We start from the raw sequence: 8719 nt of genomic DNA on the forward strand, positions 1-8719 counted from the left end.
TTTCTAAATAAATTATTTTTTGTATAGATGTTTTAGATAACTTGGTAAAAGAAGGGCAATTTTATAATAAAACATCAGCATCATACAAACTTAAATGTGGTCTCCTTTTTGGCTATACTCTGAAGATGAAAACGTATATATATTACCTTTATAGATTTGGAACTGTCGGTCCGACAAAACAAGTCTAAGATAGTAGTGATGGTAATTTAAAAAAAAAAATGTTCTCATATTTTAAAAATATTTGATTGGTGATTATTCTAAAAAAAATTATTATCATATATAATTGCTAATTGCTAGTTGCAGCTTCAGCCATAGACGTACCAAAAAGTGCATTTAACTAACTGTTCTAACTGCATCCTGACACTGTCTTCCAGGAGTATCCCTGACGAAGGCATCTGCGACCCAAACCACAGCGGAGACTCCACTATGGTGGCCCTTAGACTGGAATACAACTTCATCGACCCCCAGAGGCTTTCACCGACAGCCTTCTCCTGTGTACGCTCCTCTTCCAGTGTGGTCTTAAAACCCCAGAAAACCAAATGACCACCACAAAGGCAAAAAGACAACTGTGTAAAACCCCAGAAACACTGGGGAAAAATATTTTGTATTTTATTTTTCCCATAAGAAGTCAAACATAAAATAAGATACATTTCCCCTCCCTAGCTTCCTCTGATGCTGTGTTATTGAAATGACACCCAAAATCATAAGAAATCACATGATGTACAGGTAGAACATGGAAACATATACAGTATAATTCAACTCGGTTACTGCTGATGTAGTTTTCATGTCCTGTCCCGTCATATCCTTGGACTGAATCCTTACAAGCTACAAAAAAAAAAACCAACTGATTTGACCTCTCCTTTGGCCCTAATCCACTAATATGTTTTATGGTAAATTGTTTTTCACATGGCTCACCTAAACCTGCTATCGAAATGCCAGAACACCTTCAAACTTTCTAAATCTAACACATCTGTCTGCTTTACTAAAATGTCAAACTCTCTAAAATGGAAAGACCTTCTGCACCATACACCGTAAAATGAAAATGCCAATAAAGAGAAATGGAAAGAATTCAATTAAAGGAGACCACAAGCCAAACACATTATTTTTTAACGACCTCACCACCTTCATGTTCCATTTCTCAGCTCTATTTCTTCCAATGCCTTCTTTCATAAAAACTCTGACATGGAAAGGAGGAGTTGGATCACATGTGTGCCTCATACTTTGAGCTCTTTGTGTCAAAGATGAAGTGCTGATGGGGAGATAATCCTACAGACGGATACAAAAAGACAGAAGATGTTCAGTCATGCCTGACAAGTTCCTCCATCTTGTGCACTTAAGTGGATAGAGGCAGAAGGACAGTAACTTCCTCTTCCTTTTGATTAAAACTACATCATCAGACACATCACACATGTCCTATCAGAATCTGTTGTGCTTTAATTATATTCACCGCATTTTTTATTAACCATGTGATATAAGAGACATTCGATGGGGCACACTACATCTTGTATTTCACCGTGTCTCGTCATTGAAAAGAAGATTATTAAATGCAGTTGTGTTGTTTATCAAGCACCCAGGAAGTGTGTTTGACATTGAAGCAAATGTTCCTAGTGGCCAAACTGCTGAACTACAACTTCAGTGTCAGTCCGTGATGTCATTTGGCCCAAAAATACTTTTTCCCATCGACCAACAATGGGAAGGAGACGACTGTAAACATTTTAAAATAATATATATTTTAAAAAATCTAAATCAACTACCCAGTACAAACACTTTTTTAGCCCTTATTTAAATGATTACAGTCTAAAATATGTAAAATGCGCTAAAAGGCGAATCCAGGCTTATTTCTCTCTCAATTCATTTGACTGGTGCCAGTGCAGATTGGAGGCGGGGTTTAAAGAAGAAACAAGTGCCATGTTCTATCTCTCAAATGCTGTATGGGGTTCTCTTTACACATCCATGGTGTTTATGCCATCGCAGCAGGTTTTCTATTAACTTTAATGGAGATAAGTCTAGCTATATGGTCTGAGGAAACAACCTTCTAATGCATGTGTTTAAGATGTAGGAGGATCTAGTGGCTCCAGAAGTTTTACTGTAAATTACAATTCAAAGTTTTCTTTGAATGACGTCCTCAGTGTTCTATGTCTATGCTTCAACCTGTGTAACTGTAGTATACTGTATTAATTACTCAGCACTGATCATGAATTAAAAAGACTTCAGCTGGTTTAAAGAGATGTCATTGTGTATAAAAGAATATATAATAGCACAACTATGACAGAAAGAGCAGCTGCAGCGATGTTCTTTTAATGTGCAATATCTTATAAATAACGAAGTGGAAAAGTACTCTGTTGAAATGTGCAAAATAGTCATAGACTATACAGCCTCTTGATCTGAAAGAAGACTTTTTAGATGAAAACAATCTGAGCAGTGATTCAGAGGTCTGGAACGAGGCTAAGCCTCATGTTTCCATCTGGAAGTCTGTAGAGGTTTTCTTTTCAGGATTAGACGCATGTTGACAGTGAATGCAAATATTCAACCTGCCTGAAGTCACAACAAGATTATATTCCATTGAATACCCATAGCCCATTTACAGTCTGCACATCCTGTACCTTGAGGATAGTATTCATTTATTTTCTTGTTACCAAATTTACACCTCAGTCCTTTGGGAGGAGATGGAGCCATGCTGACTATTGAGAATGATTCATGATAAAATGTGGTTATCTGGACATCATTTTTCCTCTGCCTTCCTGCAATAAGTATTCAATGGAAGCTGCAATTATCAGAACTGAAAGCCAACTTTATCATAATATTTTCCTCTGGAAGCCTGAGGTTGAGGATCAGTTACTTCAGTAGCAGACAGATCTGAAGGACGATTGAAACAGAAAAGTTAAACTGTTAAACTGTGTTAAACCTCAGCTCCTTCTTTGTTAATGTATATCTAGACAATAATACTTTATAAACTAAAAGAAGAAAAGCAATACAACAAAAACTATCAGTAATGTCTGGTCACTTTCTAGATATTGGCAGCAGACATCTCATCCTTCTTCAGCTGGAAAATGTTCTTGCAATGAGCCAGAGCTCAAAGATCAAACGTTTTCCTGGTTGAAAAGAGAGTTCTTCTTGTTTGCCAATGTGAACAGCTGCTATATCCATCAGTATCACATATCAAACACATGAAGAATCCATCTAATGCTCATTAGTCACATAACCTCTCCAATGCTTCTCAGGGTGAAGGCTTAAGGCTCAAGGTAATAACCAGGTTATGTACACAGCAGACATTTCATGAGGTAAAAATAAATTAAAAAAAAGTTTGGACCCTAATTCACCTCTATAGCAGGATGAATTCCTTAAAGGATGAATTTGGTATATTGTAACGTGGGACTTGTTTGTTTACTCCTGTTACAAAGTGACATGTAATAGTGTGACATCACTATTTTACACTTGCATTTCCTTTGGCTATAGTGCTCCAAGGCATTGTAAGTGATAGGCTAAGCCAGGGGTCTGCAACCTTTTTGCCCAAAAGAGCCATTTTGCTCCTTTTTCCAAAACATTTTTTTGTCTGGAGCCGCAAAACATATTTCATAGCTTGATAGCTAATAAAGTTGTATTTATTGTTATATCAGACAAAAGCTAATTTTTTTTGCATTTATTAGGCTATTTATTACATTATATAACACTGTTAACCTCTAATAAGAAACAAAGAACTCCTATAAGGAGAATTAGAAATAATACACAGGCCTACTTTAAAATAAATTAAACACAGCACTTGAGGAGTCATCTGCACATTTGAAGGGAAAAAAAATATTATTAAAATGGGCCCACTTTGAAATAAATAAAACATATAGCTGCACCCTAAAAAGAGTTAAAGGTAGGTAAGAATGGAGAAACCAGCTTGAGTGCGCTAGAATTTGAAAATACACAACCAGAACAAATATGCCTCTTCCTTCAGACTTTCTCACAGAGTCCCTCCTCCAACACACACGAACGCACACATGACCAATGAGGGCACGAGATAAGTTTGTGCACAGATGGAAGGCTGACAGGCAGGTAGGCCATCCAATCATTTTAGCCGGGCTAAAATGATTGGTCGTGCTTTTTACAGCGCTACGGCTTCCACAGATTAATTTGTTTATGTATTTATTGTCAAAGCATTTAATATATTCATTGCTATCGGGACGTTAAGAGCATTCCATGGAATATAACAAAAACTGTTTTCTGAAATAAATGACATACCCCATTGAATTATGACTGAAGATTGTCAGCTGTCTTCCTCTCCCTTGTTGTTCCTCGATACGTAAAGGCTGCAGCACCTTTGACAACTTCTCTCCACATATCAAACATACCGGTAAACCAGCATCGTTTGCTGTGAAAGCATATAACTCTGTCCGCACAGAATTAAATCCTGTGTTCCTCCGGTACTTTTCTTTGATTTATCCATAGTTCGCTCATCGAGCCGGGGGTCAGGTTATTCGCCTCCAAGAAAAGGCGCTCCGTAGCAGGATGTGACGCATATTTTAGTTGACCTAATTAAAACCGTTTTGTTTTTTATTTATGTGTCACAGTATCACCTCAAAATACAAGATACGAAACATTTTCAACCATGCAACAAAATATAAATATTCCTCCAAATACTTTTATTTTATTTCCTTCTTATTTTTGTCTAAACTCAAGGGAGCCAGAGCAGAGGGCTTAATGGGCCGCGGGTTGCCGACCCCTGGGCTAAGCCATGGCACCTCTTTAAGCGGTTGACCAATCACAACAGAGCTGGCCAGCTAACCAATCAGAGCAGACTGGGCTCTGGTTTCAGATAGAGGGTGAAAAGAGGTGCTGCAGCACAGGCAGTATGAGACAAATAAAGAGCTTTTTGAACATTAAAGCATGGAGACATGTCACAGTAGAGGCTCTGAATACAAATGTGAATCTAATAATTAGCATAATCGAGCCCATTTAAAGAAGTTAAAGCCTCCAAGCAGAAAGATATGAAATATTTAAAATGCCTTCAGTAAAATAGATCAAGTTAAAGTCTTTTATCCATTCCAATACTTTCAATCGTTTATTTGATAATTTCAATAATCCTACCTTTGCCGCCCTTTTAAAGTTAGTCAAATACAACTGAAAAAAATACTCTTTAATGGACACGGTCATCATCTATAAATGCAAATATCCACTGACAATGGGCTATGACTACTACTCATTTCAAGAGGTAACATGCCACACACTTTGGAAAACATTGATCTCAACTAATTATTTTATATGTCAAACAAAGTGGGGGTTACATACAATGAATTGTTAAAAATGTCTCATCTAAAATTCTAACTTTTTTTAAACTGTTACATAGCAAATAATTAAATACAGTTTGTGAAATTATTTGTTGTTAACACTTAAACATATATGTAGGTTTATTGTCCATGGGCTGAATAAAGGCCCTGGTGGCCCAAAACATACTGTACCTAAAATCAAATAAACATATAGGTCTGTAAGTTTAAAATCCTATTTTAATACGTTTACTGAATAAGCACATCATGTACTTGTGCACAATATTTTTTATCACGATCATAATCTTTACGTGGACCCATGTTGAGTTAACGTCATGGTGAAGTCGACCTGAAGGCTGTGTAACACTCTCAGCAGTAGGTAACACGCCCTGAGTTATGACCGTGTCACTGCTCTAACAAAATGTTTCCTGGCAAAAAGAGGCTACAAAAAAGCACTCATGCACACCAGTGCTGAGGCAACTCCTTGGCACGGTTGCTGTGCAAGTTGCTCTGTGACTAACAGCATTTAAAGGGTTCAGATGGAGGAACATCTTTTTCTCAACAAAAGAAGCTCCATGACAGACGTCTGAAGGGTTGGAAAGTATGATATCCTGAGTGAAAGACATCCTGACCGCCTCCCATCAAGAGCGCAGACCATCTCCCATCAGGAAATAATCTCTAAATTGTAATATGCAGTTTGAATACTGTGACTCCAACAATTACGCCATATATTATTTCAGTACCACAAACCACTTTCCGTCTTTAGACTTTTGAAGCTACAGTTTGAGGTTTCCATTCACAAGATTCTTGAGAACAGAGATTGAGAGCACAACAAAAATCATGAGCAAAAACAAAAATTCAACCATTCAAAGTTTACTTTTGTACCTTTTTGTTTGGACAGACTATAAAGATGTCCAGGCAAATAAAATCACAGGAAATACTTATGGTTTATTGGCCCTAGAAGTGTAGAACAAAGCCTGTGTCCTGTCACGCTGCATAGAAAGCAAAAAACTGTAAAGCGGCTTACATCATGCTACAATTACATTCCTGCAACATTAGGGAAAATGGTTCCTTTTATCTTGAAATCTGGCTCATAGCAGGCTATTGTTTAAGCACGACTACAACTAAAGCTCTGAAAATGAGGGATTGACCCTGAGGTTTTAACAGGGAATAAAAGTGAAGTTTGTAATATCAGATAACAGTACTTTACAGTGGACTTTTTAAATGTGACGTAGACGGACTGTCCATTAATGGTGCCTTCAATTATTCATTATTGATGCTTTCGTTTGAATCAGAAATGTATATATTTTTTATTTTAAGCTTTTTAACAGATACCAGTAAAGACTCATTTAGTTAAGTCAATCAATACTTCCCTAATAATCAAATATGAATACAAAAAATAGACCTTCTTTTCTAGTTGCAACAAAGCCTGGACTCAAATCAAACCAAAAACCTGATTACAAAATACATGTATACTGAAGACAAATGGCAATCTCTATGAGGTTAATTAAGAGTGACAGCAAAATAGTTTGTTGTGTTAAAACAAGAAAACTAGAACACTAAAGGAAAAAAAATCTAAAGATACTTTTGCTTAAGATCCTCTATGTTTAGGAATTCTTCGTCAAAGACTATGTTCAACACAAGATGATCATTTAACCAGATCTCTGATGGATTGGAAAATATGGTTTCTCCAAGAAGATGCACTGAAACCAGAACACAATCCATTTGGTTTTGTCTGACTGCCAGACCAGGGCATATTTAGATCAGCTCAGCAGAAAAATAGCAGCACCAAATGGAAAAAGGAATAGTATATGGATAAACCCCTGAGGAAACAAGCTCCTGTTAGCTTTTCCATTCCTGGGAGGTAGTTTTTGCCTAAAATGTAAAGATTTAGGCTCTCATGTTGTGCCTCGTTAAGACTCATCATGCAGAACACAACACAGAACATACGATGTTGACTGCATATTGCAAGCATCATCTCAGTTTGTCTTCTGCTATTCCTTTCCAGTTAAGAAAGATACAGTTGCAAGAAAAAGTATGTGAACCCTTTGGAACTACCTGGATTTCTGCATAAATTGGTCATAAAATGTGTTCTGATCTTCATCTAAGTCACAACAATAGACAAACACAATCTGCTTAAGCTAAAACCACACAAACAATCATATGTTTTTATGTTTTTATTGAACACACCATGTAAACATTCAGAGTGCAGGGTGGAAAAAGTATGTGAACCCTTGGATTTAATAACTGGTTGACCCTCCTTTGGCAGCATTAACCTCAACCAAACGTTTCCTATAGTTGCATATCAGACCTGCACAACGGTCAGGAGGAATTTTGGACCATTCCTCTTTACAAAACTGTTTCAGTTCAGCAATATTCTTGGGATGTCTGGTGTGAATCGCTCTCTTGAGGTCATGCCACAGCATCTCAATTGGGTTGAGGTCAGGACTCAGACTGGGCCACTCCAGAAGGCATATTTTCTTCTGTTGAAGCCATTCTGTTGTTGATTTACTTCTGTGCTTTGGGTCGTTGTCCTGTTGCATCACCCATCTTCTGTTGAGCTTCAATTGGTGGACAGATGGCCTTAAGTTCTCCAGCAAAATGTCTTGATAAACTTGAGAATTCATTTTTCCGTCGATGATGGCAATCTGTCCAGGCCCTGAGGCAGCAAAGCAGCCCCAAACCATGATGCTCCCTCCACCATACTTCACAGTTGGGATGAGGTTTTGATGTTGGTGTGCTGTGCCTTTTTTTCTCCACACATAGCGTTGTGTGTTCCTTCCAAACAACTCAACTTTGGTTTCATCTGTCCACAGAATATTTTGCCAGTAGTGCTGTGGAACATCCAGGTGCTCTTTTGCAAACTTCAAACGTGCAGCAATGTTTTTTCTGGACAGCAGTGGCTTCCTCCATTTTATGACCAATTTATGCAGAAATCCAGGTAATTCCAAAGGGTTCACATACTTTTTCTTGCAACTGTATGTATACAAAGACAAAACAAGCCACCCGTTCTTACTCACTGTTAGGGTAACTTGAAGAACCTTATGTCGGAAGACTTATTAGCTTTATGTATTGGTTAAAGTAAAGTCACAGCTTTATGGAGACGTGAGGAGAGCATTACAGAAGGATTAGTGTGAGGTGATATTAGTTGGTGTTGATGTGAATGCTTTGCTTGAACTACAAAAGGTTGAATCTGACTTAATTGTCTCTATTGGCTCCCTTACAGGGAAAAACTGTTTTTTATTTATCTGCAATCTTGCCTTAATTCAGTGGATCATAACATAAGGGGCACTGAATCACTCTGGAAATAGTTTCAATGACAAACAGACAAACTTTTCTATGGATGTCAGTTTCTGAGCCACAACAAAGGCCAAAATGTGGTCTGCAACAGGCTAGGTGCTTGTTTTTTTGGATTGCAGATTATGCTCTGAGATGTCTATATTTGTTTCCTCACTTTGATTGGATCATTG

At 37.5% G+C, this 8719-nt stretch overlaps 1 protein-coding gene across 3 annotated transcripts in view; it reads right to left on the minus strand.

The window, feature by feature from the left end:
- The window catches only part of cenpp (centromere protein P), a 176366-nt gene that overhangs the window by 32704 nt on the left and 134943 nt on the right, over positions 1-8719 (minus strand). The gene's annotated exons all lie outside the window — the stretch shown is intronic.

The sequence above is a fragment of the Notothenia rossii genome (assembly GCF_949606895.1).
Source record: "Notothenia rossii genome assembly, chromosome: 5".
NCBI classification, from domain to species: domain Eukaryota; kingdom Metazoa; phylum Chordata; class Actinopteri; order Perciformes; family Nototheniidae; genus Notothenia; species Notothenia rossii.